The sequence below is a fragment of the Cebus imitator genome, unplaced genomic scaffold (assembly GCF_001604975.1).
Source record: "Cebus imitator isolate Cc_AM_T3 unplaced genomic scaffold, Cebus_imitator-1.0 Scaffold267, whole genome shotgun sequence".
Classification (NCBI taxonomy): domain Eukaryota; kingdom Metazoa; phylum Chordata; class Mammalia; order Primates; family Cebidae; genus Cebus; species Cebus imitator.
Genome location: NW_016107582.1, coordinates 3348191 through 3363407, shown reverse-complemented (window position 1 = coordinate 3363407; position 15217 = coordinate 3348191). Strand labels below are relative to the sequence as shown.

Genomic DNA, 15217 nt, shown 5'->3' with positions numbered 1-15217 from the left:
TGATATTTCTCACAGCATCATTTATAGGGCATTAGCACTGATATTTTTTTAAAAATAACTTTTATTGGATTTTTTATTATAAGAGCAATATATCTTTATTGTAGAGCAATGAATTAGAAGCAGAAGGAAGACAATAAAAATTATCTATAATAAAAATATCTATAATCCCAACTCAGAGATAATTAGTTCAAATATCTTCTTCATAGACATTAATATACATGCTATACATACCTTTTGCCTAAAATGAAATATACTCTGTATATTGATCATAACTTTTTTCACTTAATGTCTGTATGTAGCAGACAGCTTTCCATGTCTCTAAATAGTCTTGTACAATTCATTTTTAATAAGTGCATTGGTAGGAGATACCATATCTTATTCAACAAATTCTCTAATGTTGATCTTTTAGGTTCTTTATAATATTTTGCTATTGTATCAAAAATAGACATGAATATTTTTATTTATGAGTCCTTGTGTGCATCCCTATTTACCTAGGATCAATTCCTAGTAGTGGAATTGTTGTGGCAAAGGCATTGTATATTTTAGATTTTTGTTGTATGTTGTCACATTGCCCTTCAGCAAAGTTTTACCTATTTTATATGCCTACCAGCACTGTGTGAGAGTTCCCATTTACCCAAAACGTTGCCAAGACTACATATGACCAAGAGTTTTTACATTTACTATTTTAATTGGTGAATATGCAATGGTATAAAATACAGTATGAAAAAATGATATAAATACATTCATAATTTTGTTTATTATGTTTATCAGTCATTTATATTTGTGAATTGCCTATTCAAGTCTTTTGACCATTTTTTGATATTTGTCTTTGTTATTTTTTTTAACTGTGAAGTTCAGGGGTGCGTGTGCAGGTTTGTTACATAGGTAAACTTGTGTTATGGGGATTTGTTATACAGATTATTTCATCACCCAGGCATAAAGCCTAGTACCCATTAGTTATTTTTCCTGATTGTCTCCCTTCTCCCATCCTCTACCCTCTGAAAGTCCCCAGTGTGTGTTTTGTTTCCCTCTATGTGTCCATGTGTTCTTATCATTTGGCTCCCACTTATAAGTGAGAACATGAGGTACTTGGTTTTCTGTTCCTTAATTCTTTTGCTAAAGATGATAGTCTCCATCTGTATCCATGTCCTTGCAAAGGACATGATCTTATTCTTTATGATGGCTACACAGTATTCCACGGTGTATATGTAACACATTATTTTTGTCCAGTCGATCACTGATGAACATTTAGGTTGATTCCATGTCTTTGCTATTGTGAATTGTGCTGCACTGAACATATGTGTGCACGTGTCTTTATAATAGAATGATTTATATTCCTTTAGGATACCCAATAATGGGATTGCTGGGTTGAATGATATTTCTGTCTTTAGGTCTCTGAGGAATTCCCACACTGTCTTTCACAATGGTTGAATAATGTACACTCCCACCAATAGTACAAAAGCATTCCTTTTTCTCTGCAACCTTGCCAGCATCTGTTATTATTTGGCTTTTTAATAATAGCCATTTTAAGTGGTGTGAGATAGTATCTCATTGCGGCTTTGATTTACATTTCTCTAATAATCAGTGATGTTGAGCTTTTCTTCATATGATTGTTGGACACTTGTATGTCTTTTAAAAAGTGTCTGTTTATGTCCTTTGCCCACTTTTTAATGGGGTTGTGTTTTTTTGTAAATCTAGGTTTCTTATAAATGTTGGATAGTAGACCTTTGTCAGATGTATAGTTTGCAAAAATTTTCTCCCATTCTGTAAGTTGTCTGTTTCCTCTGTTGATAGTTTATTTTGCTGTGCAGGAGCTCTTTAATTAGATACTGTTTGCCAGTTTTTGCTTTTGTTGCAAATTGCTTTTTGTGTCATCTTCATGAAATCTTTGCCTGGGCCTATGTCCTGAATGGCAATGCTTCTCTTCTAGGGCTTTTGTAGTTTTGGATTTTACATTTAAGTCTTCAACCAGGTGGAGTTAGTTTTTCTATATGGAGTAAGGAAGGGGTTCAGTTTCAATCTTCTACATATGGCTACCCAGTGTCCTGGCACCATTTATTGAACAGGGAATCCTTTCCTCATGGCTTGTTTTTGTCAGGTTTATCAAAGATCAGATAGTCGTAGGTGTGTGGTCTTATTTCTGCGTTCTCTATTCTGTTCCATTGGCCTGTGTGTCTGTTTTTCTACCAATACCATGATTTTTGGTTTCTGTAGCCCTGTAGTATAGTTTGAAGTTGGGTAGCATAATGCCTCCAGCTGTGTTCTTCTTGCTTAGGATTACTTTGGCTATTCAGGCTTTTCTTTTTTCTGTTCCATATGAAGTTTTAAATAGTTTTTTCTAGTTCTGTGAAGAATGTCATTGATAGCTTATATATTAGGTTCTGGGGTATATGCAATGAACATGCAGGATTGTTGCATAGGTGCATACATGGCAATGTGGTTTGCTGCTTCTATCCCCATCACCTATATCTGGCATTTATCCCCATGTTATCCTTCCCCAATACCCTACCCACCACTGTTCCTCCCCTAGCCCCCTCCCACAGACCTCAGTGTGTGATGCTCCCCTCTCTGTGTCCATGTGTTCTCATTGTTCAACACTCGCCTATGAGTGAGAACATGTGGTGTTTTATTCTCTGTTCCTGTGTCAGTTTGCTGAGAATGATGGTTTCCAGGCTTATCCATGTCCCTACAAAGGACTCAAACCCATCATTTTTTATGGCTGCATAGTATTCCATCATGTATATATGCCACATTTTCCCTATCCAGTCTATCGTCGATGGGCATTTGGGTTGATTCCAAGTCTTTGCTATTGTAAACAGTGCTGCAATGAACATATGTGTGCATGTGTCCTTATAATAGAATGATTTATAATCCTTTGGGTATATACCCAGTAATGGGATTGCTGGGTCAAATGGAATTTCTATTTCTAGATGCTTAAGGAATCGCCACACTGTCTTCCACAGTGGTTGAACTAATGTACGCTCCCACCAACAGTATAAAAGTGTTCCTATTTCTCCACATCCTCTCCAGCATCTGTTGTCTCCAGATTTTTTAATGATCACCATTCTAACTGGTGTGAGATGGTATCTCAATGTAGTTTTAATTTGCGTTTCTCTAATAACCAGTGATGATGAGCATTTTTTCATGTTTACTGGCCTCAAATATGTCTTCTTTTGAAAAGTGTCTGTTCATATCCTTTGCCTACTTTTGAATGGGTTTGTTTTTTTCTTATAAACCTGTTTTATTTCTTTGTAGATTTTGGTTATGAGTCCTTTGTCAGATGGGTAAATTGCAAAAATTTTTTCCCATTCTGTTGGTTGCCGGTTCACTCTAATGATTGTTCCTTTTGCTGTGCAGAAGCCCTGGAGTGTAATTGGATCACATTTGTCTATTTTGGCTTTTGTTGCCAATGCTTTTGGTGTTTTAGTCATGAAGTCCTTGCCTGTGCCTATGCCCTGAATGGTTTTGCCTAGGTTTTCTTCTAGGGTTTTTATCGTGTTAGGTCTTACATTTAAGTCTTTAATCCATCTGGAGTTAATTTTAGTGTAAGGTGTCAGGAAGGGGTCCAGCTTCTGCTTTCTACACATAGCTAGCCAGTTTTCTGAACACCATTTATTAGACAGGGAATCCTTTCCCCATTGCTTGTTTTTGTCACGTCTGTCAAAGATCAGATGGTTGTAGATGTGTGGCGTTGCCTACGAGGCCTCTGTTCTGTTCCATTGGTCTATATCTCTGTTTTGGTACCAGTACCATGCTGTTTTGATTACTGTAGCCTTCTAGTATAGTTTGAAGTCAGGTAGTGTGATACCTCCAGCTTTGTTCTTTTTGCTTAGAATTGACTTGGCTATCTGGGCTCTCTTTTGATTCCATATGAAGTTTAAGGTGGCTTTTTCCAGTTCTGTGAAGAAGGTCATTGGTAGCTTGATGGGGATAGCATTGAATCTATAAGTTACTTTGGGCAGTATGGCCATTTTACTATATTGATTCTTACTAACCATGAGGATGGAATGTTTCTCCATCTGTTTGTGTCCTCTCTTATTTTGTTGAGCAGTGGTTTGTACTTCTCCTTGAAGAAGTCCTTTACATCCTTTGTTAGTTGTATTCCTAGGTATTTTATTCTCTTTGTAGCAGTTGTGAATGGCAGTTCATTCTTGATTTGGCTCTCTTTAAGTCTGTTATTGGTGTATAGGAATGCTTGTGATTTTTGCACATTGATTTTGTATCCTGAGACTTTGCTGAAGTTGCTTATCCATTTCAGGAGATTTGGGGCTGAGATGATGGAGTCTTCTAAATATACAATCATGTCATCTGCAAGCAGAGACAATTTGACTTCCTCCTTTCCTAATTGAATACCCCTTATTTCTTTTTATTGCCTGATTGCTTTGGCTAGAACTTCCAATACTATATTGAATAGGAGTGGGAGAGGGCATCATTGTCTAGCGAGATTTTAAAGGGAATGCTTTCAGTTTTGGCCCATTCAATATGATATTGGCTGTGGGTTTGTTGTAAACAGCTTTTATTATTTTGAGATATGTTCCATCAATACCTAGTTTATTGAGAGTTTTTAGCATAAAGGGCTGTTGAATTTTGTTGAAGGCCTTCTCTGCATCTATTGAGATAATCATGTGGTTTTTGTCTTTGGTTCTGTGTATGTGGTGGATTACGTTTATAGACTTGCATATGTTGAACCAGCCTTGCATCCCTGGGATGAAGCCTACTTGATTGTGGTGGATAAGCTTTTCTATGTGCTATTGCAATCAGCTTGCCAGTATTTTATTGAAGATTTTTGCATCTATGTTCATAGATGCAAGTTTTCTTTTCTTGCTGGGTCTCTGCTGGCTTTTGGTATCAGGATGATGTTGGTCTCATAAAATGATTTGTGAAGGATTCCCTCTTTTTGGATTGTTTGGAATAGTTGCAGAAGGAGTGGTACCAGCTCCTCTTTGTACATCTGGTAGAATTTGGCTGTGAACCCATCTGGACCTGGGCATTTTTTGGTTGGTGGGCTATTAATTGCTGCCTCAACTTCAGCCCTTGTTATTGGTCTACTCAGGGTTTCGACTTCTTCCTGGTTTAGGCTTGGGAGGATGCAAGTGTCCAGAAATTTTTCCATTTCTTCCAGCTTTACTGGTTTATGTGCATTGAGTTGTTTGGAGTAATCTCTGATGGTAGTTTATATTTCTGTGTAATTAGTGGTGATATCCCCTTTATCATTTTTTACTGCATCTATTTGATTCTTCTCTCTTTTTTTATTAATCTGGCTAGCAGTCTGTCTATTTTGTTGATCTTTTCAAAAAGCCAGCTCCTGGATTTATTGATTTTTTGAAAGATTTTTGTGTCTCTGTCTCCTTCAGTTCTGCTCTGATCTTAGTTATTTCTTGTCTTCTGCTAGCTTTTGTATTGTTTTGATCTTACTCCTCTAGCTCTTTCAATTTTGATGATAGGGTGTCGATTTTAGATCTTTCCTTGCTTCTTATGTGGGCATTTATTGCTATAAATTTCCCTCTAGATACTGCTTTAAGTGTGTCCCAGAGATTCTGGTACGTTGTGTCTTTGTTCTTGTTGGTTTCGAAGAACATCTTTATTTCCATTTCATTGTTTATCCAGTCAACATTCAAGAGCCAGTTGTTCAGTTTCCATGAAGTTGTGCAATTCTTAGTTTCTTAATCCTGAGTTCTAATTTGATTGCACTGTGGTCTGAGAGACTGGTATGATTTCCATTCTTTTGCATTTGCTGAGGAGTGATTTACTTCCAATTATGTGGTCAATTTTAGAGTAGGTGCAATGCAGTGCTGAGAAGAATGTATATTCTGTGGATTTGGGGTGGAGAGTTCTGTAGATGTCTATTAGATTTGTTTGGTCCCGATCTGAGTTCAAGTCCTGGATATCCTTGTTAATTTTCTGTCTTGTCGATCTATCTAATATTGACAGTGGAGTTTTAAAGTTTCCCACCATTATTGTGTGGGAGTCTAAGCCTCTTTATAGGGCATTAAGAACTTGCTTTATGAAACTGGGTGCTCCTGTATTGGGTGCATATATATTTAGGATTGTTAGCTCTTCTTGTTGCATTGATCCTTTTACCATTATGTAATACCCTTCTTTGTCTCTTTTGATCTTTGTTGGTTTAAAGTCTATTTTATCAAGACTAGGATTGCAACTCCTGCTTGTTTTTGCTCTCCATTTCCTTGGTAAATCTTCCTCCATCCCTTTATTTTGTGCCTATGTGTGTCATTCCATGTGAAATGGGTTTCCTGGATATAGCACACCAATGGGATTTTACTTTTTATCCAATTTGCCAGTCTGTGTCTTTTGATTGGGGCATTTAGCCTATTTACATTTAAGGCCAAAATTGTTATGTGTGAATTTAATCCTACCATTTTGATGCTAGCTGGTTGTTTTGCCCATTAGTTGACACAGTTTCTTCATTGTGTCGATGCTTTTTACCATTTGGTATATGTTTGGAATGGCTGATACTGGTTGTTCCTTTCCATGTTTAGTGCTTCTTTCAGGAGCTCTTGTAAGGCAGGCCTGGTGGTGACAAAATCTCTCAGCAATTGCTTGTTCCTAAAGGATTTTATTTCTCCTTCACTTATGAAGCTCAGTTTCACTGGATATGAAATTCTAGGTTGAAAGTTCTTTTTTTTTTTTTTAAGGATGTTGAATATTGGCCCCCACTCTCTTCTGGCTTGTAGGGTTTATGCCAAGAGATCTGCCGTGAGTCTGATGGGCTTCCCTTTGTGGGTAACCCCACCTTTCTCTCTGGCTGCCCTTAGCATTTTTTCCTTCATTTCAACCCTGGTGAATCTGACAATTATGTGCCTTGGGGTTGCTCTTCTTGAGGAATATCGTTGTGGTATTCTCTATATTTCCTGGACTTGAATATTGGCCTGCCTTGCTAGGTTGGGGAAGTTCTCCTGGATAATATCCTGAAGAGTATTTTCCAGCTTGGATTTATTCTCTCCGTCACTTTCAGATACACCTGTCAAACATAGATTAGGTCTTTTCACATAATCCTGTATTTCTTGGAGGCCTTGTTCATTTCTTTTCACTCTTTTTTCTCTAATCTTTCTTTCTCGTTTTATTTCATTGAATTGATCTTCAATCTCTGATATCCTTTCTTCTGCTTCATTGATTCGGCTATTAAAACTTGTGTATGCTTTCCGAAGTTTCTGTGTTGTGTTTTTCAGCTCCATTAAGTCATTTATACTCTTCTCTAAGCTGTTTATTCTTGTTAGCATTTCATCACACCTTTTCTCAAGGTTCTTAGTTTCTTTGCATTGAGTTAGAACATGTTCTTTTATCTTTTCCGTGGCGCCTGGAAGGTGTATAGCTGCTTCAAGATGAAGCTGAACATCTCCTTCCCAGCCACTGGCTGCCAGAAACTCATTGAAGTGGACGATGAACGCAAACTTCGTACTTTTTATGAGAAGCGTATGGCGACAGAAGTTGCTGCTGACGCTCTGGGTGAAGAATGGAAGGGTTATGTGGTCTGAATCAGTGGTGGGAACGACAAACAAGGTTTCCCCATGAAGCAGGGCGTCTGAACCATGGCCGTGTCCGCCTGCTACAGAGTAAGGGGCATTCCTGTTACAGACCAAGGAGAACTGGAGAAAGAAAGAGAAAATCAGCTCGTGGTTGCATTGTGGATGCTAATCTGAGTGTTCTCAACTTGGTTATTGTAAAAAAAGGAGAGAAGGATATTCCTGGACTAACTGATACCACTGTGCCTTGTCGCCTGGGGCCCAAAAGAGCTAGCAGAATCCACAAACTTTTCAATCTCTCTAAAGAAGATGATGTCCGCCAGTATGTTATAAGAAAGCCCTTAAACAAAGAAGGTAAGAAACCTAGGACTAAAGCACCCAAGATTCAGCGTCTTGTTACTCCACGTGTCCTGCAGCACAAACGGCGGCGTATTGCTCTGAAGAAGCAGCGTACTAAGAAAAACAAGGAAGAGGCCGCAGAATATGCTAAACTTTTGACCAAGAGAATGAAGGAAGCTAAAGAGAAGCACCAGGAACAAATTGCGAAGAGACGCAGACTTTCATCTCTGCGAGCTTCTACTTCTAAATCTGAATCCAGTCAGAAATAAGATTTTTTGAGTAACAAATAAATAAGATCAGACTCAAAAAAAAAAAAAAAGAAAGAAAGAAAGAACATGTTCTTTTAGCTCAGCGAAGTTTCTTATTACCCACCTTCTGAAGCCTGTTTCTGTCAATTCATCAGATTCATTCTCCATCCAGCTTTGTTCCTGTGCTGTGATTAGTTGTGATCCCTTGGTGGCAGAGAGGCATTCTGATTTTGGGTGTTTTCATCCTTTTTGCACTGGTTTCTTCCCATCTTTGTGGATTTATCTACCTGTGGTAGATTTGTAGCTGGTGACTTTCGGATGGGGTCTCTGAGTGGGCGTCGTTTTTGTTGATGATGAAATTATTTCTTTCTGTATTTTAGTTTTCCTTCTAACAGTCAGGTCCCTCTGCTGTAGGACTGCTGGAGGTCCACTCCAGATCCTGCTTGCCTGGGGATCACCTGTGGCAGCTGCAGAACAGTAAGGGTTACTGCCAGCTGCTTCTTACCTGCCAGATGTCAGCCTGAGCTCTCCTTTATGAGGTGTCTCTTTGGACATGCGGGGCTCAGGGAGCTGCTTGAGGAGCAGTCTGTCCCTTATAGGAGCTCAAGTGGTGAGCTGTGAGCTCCGTTGTTCTGTTCGGAGCTGCTGGGCAGGTACGTTTAAGTCTGGTGCAGCAGAACTCATAACCGCCTTTTTTCCCAGATGTTCTGTCCTGGGAAGGTGGGGTTTTATTTATAAGTTCCTGACATGCTGCTGTCTTTTTTCAGAGCTGCCCTGCCCAGCAAGGAAGTAGCCTAGTCATAGTCTGCCAGCAGAGGCATTACTGAGCTGCCGTGGTCTCTGCCCAGCTGCACTGTGAACTTCCTTGCAGTTTTGTTTATAGAGGTAACTAGGTAGAACTGCCTCAAATTGCCGTCTGCCTCAGTATTGGCGGACTGCCTCAGTAATGGCAGACTGCCTCGGTAATAGTGGATTGCCTCGGTAGTGGCGGACTGCTTTGGTAATGGTGGATGCCCCTCCCCCAACAGAGCTGGACTGTCCCGGGTCCAGCTGTGCTTGCTGCAAAACTCTCATTCCAGAGCATTTCAGATTACTGGTCTTTGTTGGCTGGGACCCATCGAGTGAGATCACCTGGCTCCCTGTTTCAGCCCCCTTGTTTTCAGTTGAATAGGTGACTCTGTCTCCCAGGCGTTCCAGGTGCCAGTTGAAATGGCCACCCAGATTTGTGTGAGTTTTTGTGTGGAGACCCACTGTGCTGGCTGAAACAGCTGTGCTGGAAACTCCTGGTGCTTTTCAGCCCGGGAATCTCCTGGTCTGTAGGCAGCAGTAACTCGTTTGGAAATGTGGTGATCACTCACCCTCTGCATTGTTCTTGCTGGGAACTGCACTCCAGAGCTGTTCCTATTTGGTCATCTTGGATCCGCCCCTTCCAAAATTACTTCTTTCTCCAACACTGAGGTTAAGACTAGGACACTCCTACAAATAGTATCACACTGGTACAAAAACTATGGTTGGAATACGGGACCCAGGTCTGGAGTCCAAAGGCAGAGCTCACAGTGTTGACACATAACCCTCTCAAAGTAGGAGGGTATATCAGAAAACAGTTGAATAAATATTAATATCCAAAGTTGAAATTTCCTGATAAAGGACCTAGGAAGGCACTGTCCCAAAGGTAGGTCCATTTACTTATTCAAGAAGTATTTATCAAGTGTCTGCTATGCGCCAAACACTGTACTGTGAGCCAAGGGCATACAGCAAATCAGATAAAGACAAACCTAGTCCTCATTCATTTAATTAAAAAACTGTATATTGAGCATCTAATTTACTACACCAGGCACCGTTCTAGCTACTGAGGACACAGCAATAAGCCAGACAAATCAATGTTGCTAGTCCTGTGCATTGTAATTCCAGTGGGGGCACTTAGAGTCTGGTGGGAAAGTAGTTCAAGTAGGAGGAGCATGATGGAAAGGGGAGGAGCTGGGGGCTCTTCAGGTCTCAGCTTGAGCAAGGTAACTTTGAGAAAGCATGTTTGAGCAAGATTGGAAGACGGAAAGAGGTTACCCAGGTGAGGAGAGGTGATGAGCACTTCAGGCAGAGGAACCGGCAGAGGTTATACAGAATGAGAAAACCTTTCAAGATCCTTTTTGGTTAGAGGTAAGCGGGAGTGGCCTTGACAAGGCTGAAGAGGGAGATGGACAAACTGCTGGAGCTCTGTAAGCCACTGAAGACGTGTACACTGTCCTGACTGCAGTGGGAGATTTTCACCAGCTTAAAAACAAGAGACAGATTGTCTGATTTGTGTTTTTAAAAGCTTTTTCTGGCTGGTGTGTAGAGGATGGTTTTTAAGGGGAAGAGGCTGGATAGAGTACCCTGTTCAGAAAGGTGTTGCAGTGTTCCCGGTGACCGTAGAGTACTGTGGCATATAGTACAGAGATGGGAAGAAGGACGGAAGTGGATGAATTCAGGGATCTGTAACAGGTAACTTCAATGGGACTTGGTAAATAGATTAATCTGAGAAGGGAAACATCAGCCGTAGAATGAACAGAGTGTCAAAGGCATCGGCTTTGTGGGGGTTTTCTCACTGAACCTCTCACGTGCCTCCTAGTAGTGGTGACACAACTCAGACCACTCAAGCCGAGATGTTAGAACAAGTCGAGAGTTACATAGGTGTGCAGCGCAGAAAGCGTAGTTACAAGGAGGCGGATAGTCCAAAGCTTCTGTTCGCTAAGTCCTGCTCATTTCCTTAATGTCTGCCTGCTCAGCCTTTATTAAATGCTCGGTCCTGTGCCTTTCTCCCAGTTTTTGAACAGTTCGGAAGTGTTAGAGACAGAAAGTCGACCATGAGTGTGAGAAAAGCTCCATAGGTTGCCCAGGAAGTCAAAAGGAACAGGAGAGGGGAAGGCTTTCTTCGTTGAAAGGGGAATCTGGTGGGTTGGGGGGCTTTTAACAGAGGAACAGCTCAAAGGACAAGGCAGAGTATTCCATACACTGATACAATAGACACATTCTTACTGAGTACATTCCGTGTTTCCAGCACCGTGGAAGGCAGCAGAGACAAAACAGACAAAAGCCCCTCCTCTCATAGAATGATGTTATAGTAGGAGAAATAGAAAATAAACATAGAGGCCCAGGCACGGTGGCTCACACCTGTAATACCAACACTTTGGGAGGGTGAGGTGGGCAGATCTTGAGGTCAAGAGATGGAGACCATCCTGGCCAACATGGCAAAACCCTATCTCTACTAAAAATACAAAAATGAGCTGGGCGTGGTGGCGTGCACCTGTAATCCCAGCTACTCCAGAGGCTGAGGCAGGATAAACATATAAAGAAGCAAATGGCATCATATGGTAGAAGGTGATAAGTGCTATAAAGAAAATAAAGTGGGCTAAGAGGGATAGGTGGTACCTATGTGGGAAGGACGTTCCGACCAGGTCAGAGAGCGCTCACTGAGAAAGCAGTCCTGAGCAAAGACATGAATGTGTGCTCTTGAGCCTTCACATGTCTGGAGAGAGAAAGGAGGAGAGCATCCCAGGCACAGAAAGAGTCAGAGCAGAGTTCTGCCTGCATGAGACATGCATGCCTAGAGTATTCCACGAACAACAGAAAGGCCAGTGTGGCCACAGTGGAATAACAGAAGGAGTACACAGGAGGAGAGAAGATCAGAGGCAACCAGGCAGCAGGCAAATTGTATAACCCCTTGTAAAGGGTCATGTTAAAGCAACAGTGAGAGAAAAATCTATAAATGCCCACATTTATAAACAGATGCAATATTGCAATGAGCATCATGGGCTTTTCCAGCATTGGACGAGGGCAGGCAGAAGTGATTTCTTTTATTGGAAACCATGTGGCCAACTGCATGTTATAGAGCTGACTCTAGTAAAGCAGGGGCTTATCAGGCTGGCTCTGGTACAAGCCAATATTGCTGATTTAATTTGGCTTACATGTGCTGGGCACCTGCTCTGTCTACCTGGCCCTGAGCTTCTGCAGCACGTGACTGGCCATTTCCTTCATCTAGCAAGAAGGTCCCAATTGCACAATAGAATGAGCTGGGAAGTTTAGAAAAAGATACTCTAACAAAGACCAATTAATTCAAGATCTCAGGGTAGGATGAGGCATCAGTACTTTTAAAAATTCTCGGGGATTGACTAGAGTTTAAAAGTTACTTCTCCATCTTCTACTACCCGTGTATAATAGAAGCTGGCATGGGAAAATGGCATGCTTAATCATTTAAAATATTTTAACCTGACATTCAAGGCTCTTTGCTATTCAGACCTAGCCTTTCCATCCGTCCTTTCATCCTATTTCTCTCTCAGATAATTCCTTCATTCCAGCCGAACCTATCCCTCACCCTTGCCATGGCCTTCAGCCTCATGTAGCATGCATGCCTGGAATACCCTCCCTTACCCCACCATATCTATCGAATCCTAAAGATTTTTGAGGCACATGCACATCCATAAATATAAAAAGATATCAGAGCATAAGTGACACTTAAAATAGTTGGACACAGAAAGCAAGGCAGTAAATCTCACTGCCTAGCCACTGTTCTGAGCCATAGCTAGCATGCAGCCTCTTAGAGTGCCCCAGCCTGGAATGATCACTCTCTGCTGACTTCCTGAAGTGCCTACTCTAGACCAGGGTTGGACAGACATTTTCTGTAAAGTGCCAGATAGGAAATGGTTTAGGCATTGTGAGCTATAAGGCCCCTATTGCAGGTATTCAACTCTGCAGCTGTAGAGTGAAAGCGGCTATAGAGCATAAGTAAATGAATGGGTATGTCTGCGTTCTAATAAAACTTTATTTATGGAAACAAGACTGGATTTGGCACTTGGGCCATTCCCTTTGATAACATTAGCCTACGTTAGATAAGAAAAAGGAAAGGGCTTTTGCCTACTAATGAACCAAAACTAATGAAAAGAGCGTGAACTTTGGAATCAGAGTTGAACTGTGGTCAACCACATAACCTTAATGCGTCTGCCTTTCTCATCAACCTCTGCTCTCAGTCACCAGTGTGATACTTAGCCTACCTCACCTCATATTGTAGGAAATATTTGTTATCTGTGTCATGCCTTCCAAGTAGATTTAGGTCCTGGGGATGGAAAAGGCTGCATGAGTATTTTTAGGTGATTTAAAACAGGACTGGGTAACAGGGCCTTGACTTGGAAGGCCTCTTGAGTTGTTTTCATCTCTCATTTCTATTCTAATTGTAGCTTTATCATCCGTCCCACATACCTCCACCCTTCACCCCACCCTGCACATTTCCTACAGCCTGAATTCTTTTTGTATAGCCTGGATCAGGCACTTCCTGGATCCAATTATGTAATAATGCACACAATGACAGTTAGTGAATACCCTGGGCCACACCTGTTGGGAAGCCATTTTTTACCATAATCGTGTGGAAGACTAAGGCCATCACTACTTCCTCTCTGAGTTGTGGGAACAGCAAGTTCTGATGGTCAAAGGTTAGGTAAAAATTCACACTGGGGACCCACCCAACAGGTGGTAAGGAAGGTGATATCAAGGAAGGACAGGGATGCTGGGAAGGAGAGGACTGGCCCACTGGAGGACTGGGAAAGGAAGACGGAGGGAAAGGGAAGGACTCATGTCAATGAGACGTGAGTCAGCATCTGTTTCCCCATTTACACTGGAAGCCTGAGGTTTTATGTCACAAGGAAAGTACTTCTGATTTCCTAGAACTTCGCTCACAAAGAGAATATGCTTTCCTATTAAGAAGAAAGGTCAGCATTTTGTGGTTATTTATGGCTCCTGTTTATATACTTTTGTATTTTTTTTAAGTAAAATCCAAAGTGGAGTATAGAGACCCCATAGGGACTGCAGAAAGCTCTATAGCACATCAAGTGTAAAACTAGATTGGCATTTCAGAGGATATTTACAAGAAAGCCACAGGAAGGAATACAGCAGTTCTTTGGACTGAAGTGCACATCCATAAATATAAAAAGACATCAGAGCATAAGTGACACTTAAAATAGTTGGACACAGAAAGCAAGGCAGTAAATCTCACTGCCTAGCCACTGTTCGGAGGCATAGCCAGCACCCAGGCATGGGTTTATTTAAAGACTCTAGATAGGAAATGAGGACCTTGAGAAAACACACTCACACTTGCTCCTGACCTTTTCTGGCAACAGGACACAATTCCCAGGCCCATGTGCCCTCCCTACGACGTCTAACAGGAATGATGTCAATGAGTTTCATGTCCCTGAAATAGACAGGTATTCAAAGTCCATCAGTGGGAAAACAAAAAACTCTGCTCTCTCCCCAGTAAATCCTTCCTCAGTTCTTGAGAATATTCGCTCTTGCTCTGTGCCCCGTTGTGTTTGGTGGTGCTGTCATGGCAGTTTTACAACACTCTCGGAGCCCAGAGGCTGACTGTAGAAGTGAGGGCAGGATTATGGCCTAAGGCCTTGCTGTGATCTATGAAGGGAGAGGCAGACCCTCCTGCTCTGGTTTCCAGCAGACTTTGTAGGAGAGAGAGGACAGGACATCTCAGTCAGAAAAGCTATTTCCAAATCCTGAGCATCTGATTCCTCATCTATAAATCAGTGCTGTTGGCCCTGCCCTCTTTTTGAAATAGAGGGATCGGGAAAGTTAAGATTTCCCTTAGGGACCAGGTCCTGGAAGCAGAAATAAAGAAGATAAATTCTGGCCTCAGTCAACCTAGCGTTTTATTAACTTACTCATTTTATGCTGTTCTTATTTCCTTTCTGTATTTGCTAATTAATTTAACTTCCTTTTTAGTTGAGTTCCCTTTGATAATACCAACCAATCTCAGGTAAATTAAGCAAGAAAAAGGAAAGAGTATCTGCCTACTCAGCATAGAATTATAGTAAGGGTTAAATTAGATACCATAAGCAAAGTGCCCAGTTTAGTGCTTGCTACAAAGTGAATGCTAATAAAGGTTCATTTTTTTTTTTAACCTGTTCTCTTCCTTGTTGAAAATCTAAGTTCATTCTCTTTCTCACTGTGGTCTACCACAAGTTCTTCCGTAAATTATAGAATCAGAACTTGATTGCCATTGTGAATGTAAATTACTGACTGAAAAATCATTTGGGAGACAGGTACCATATGGGAGGGTTTATTCTGTGCCAAGCTCCGAATGGGAGCAGAGATGTTCAAGGTGTGGCCGCCAACATC

General features: G+C 41.2%; 1 protein-coding gene and 1 pseudogene across 3 annotated transcripts in view; both read left to right on the top strand.

Moving 5' to 3' along the window:
* The window catches only part of ADAMTSL1 (ADAMTS like 1), a 330890-nt gene that overhangs the window by 260249 nt on the left and 55424 nt on the right, over positions 1–15217 (top strand). The window lies entirely within an intron of this gene.
* LOC108284022 lies at positions 7308–8124 on the top strand (annotated as a pseudogene). Its single transcript, XR_001817049.2, has one exon. The product of XR_001817049.2 is annotated as a 40S ribosomal protein S6-like (transcript).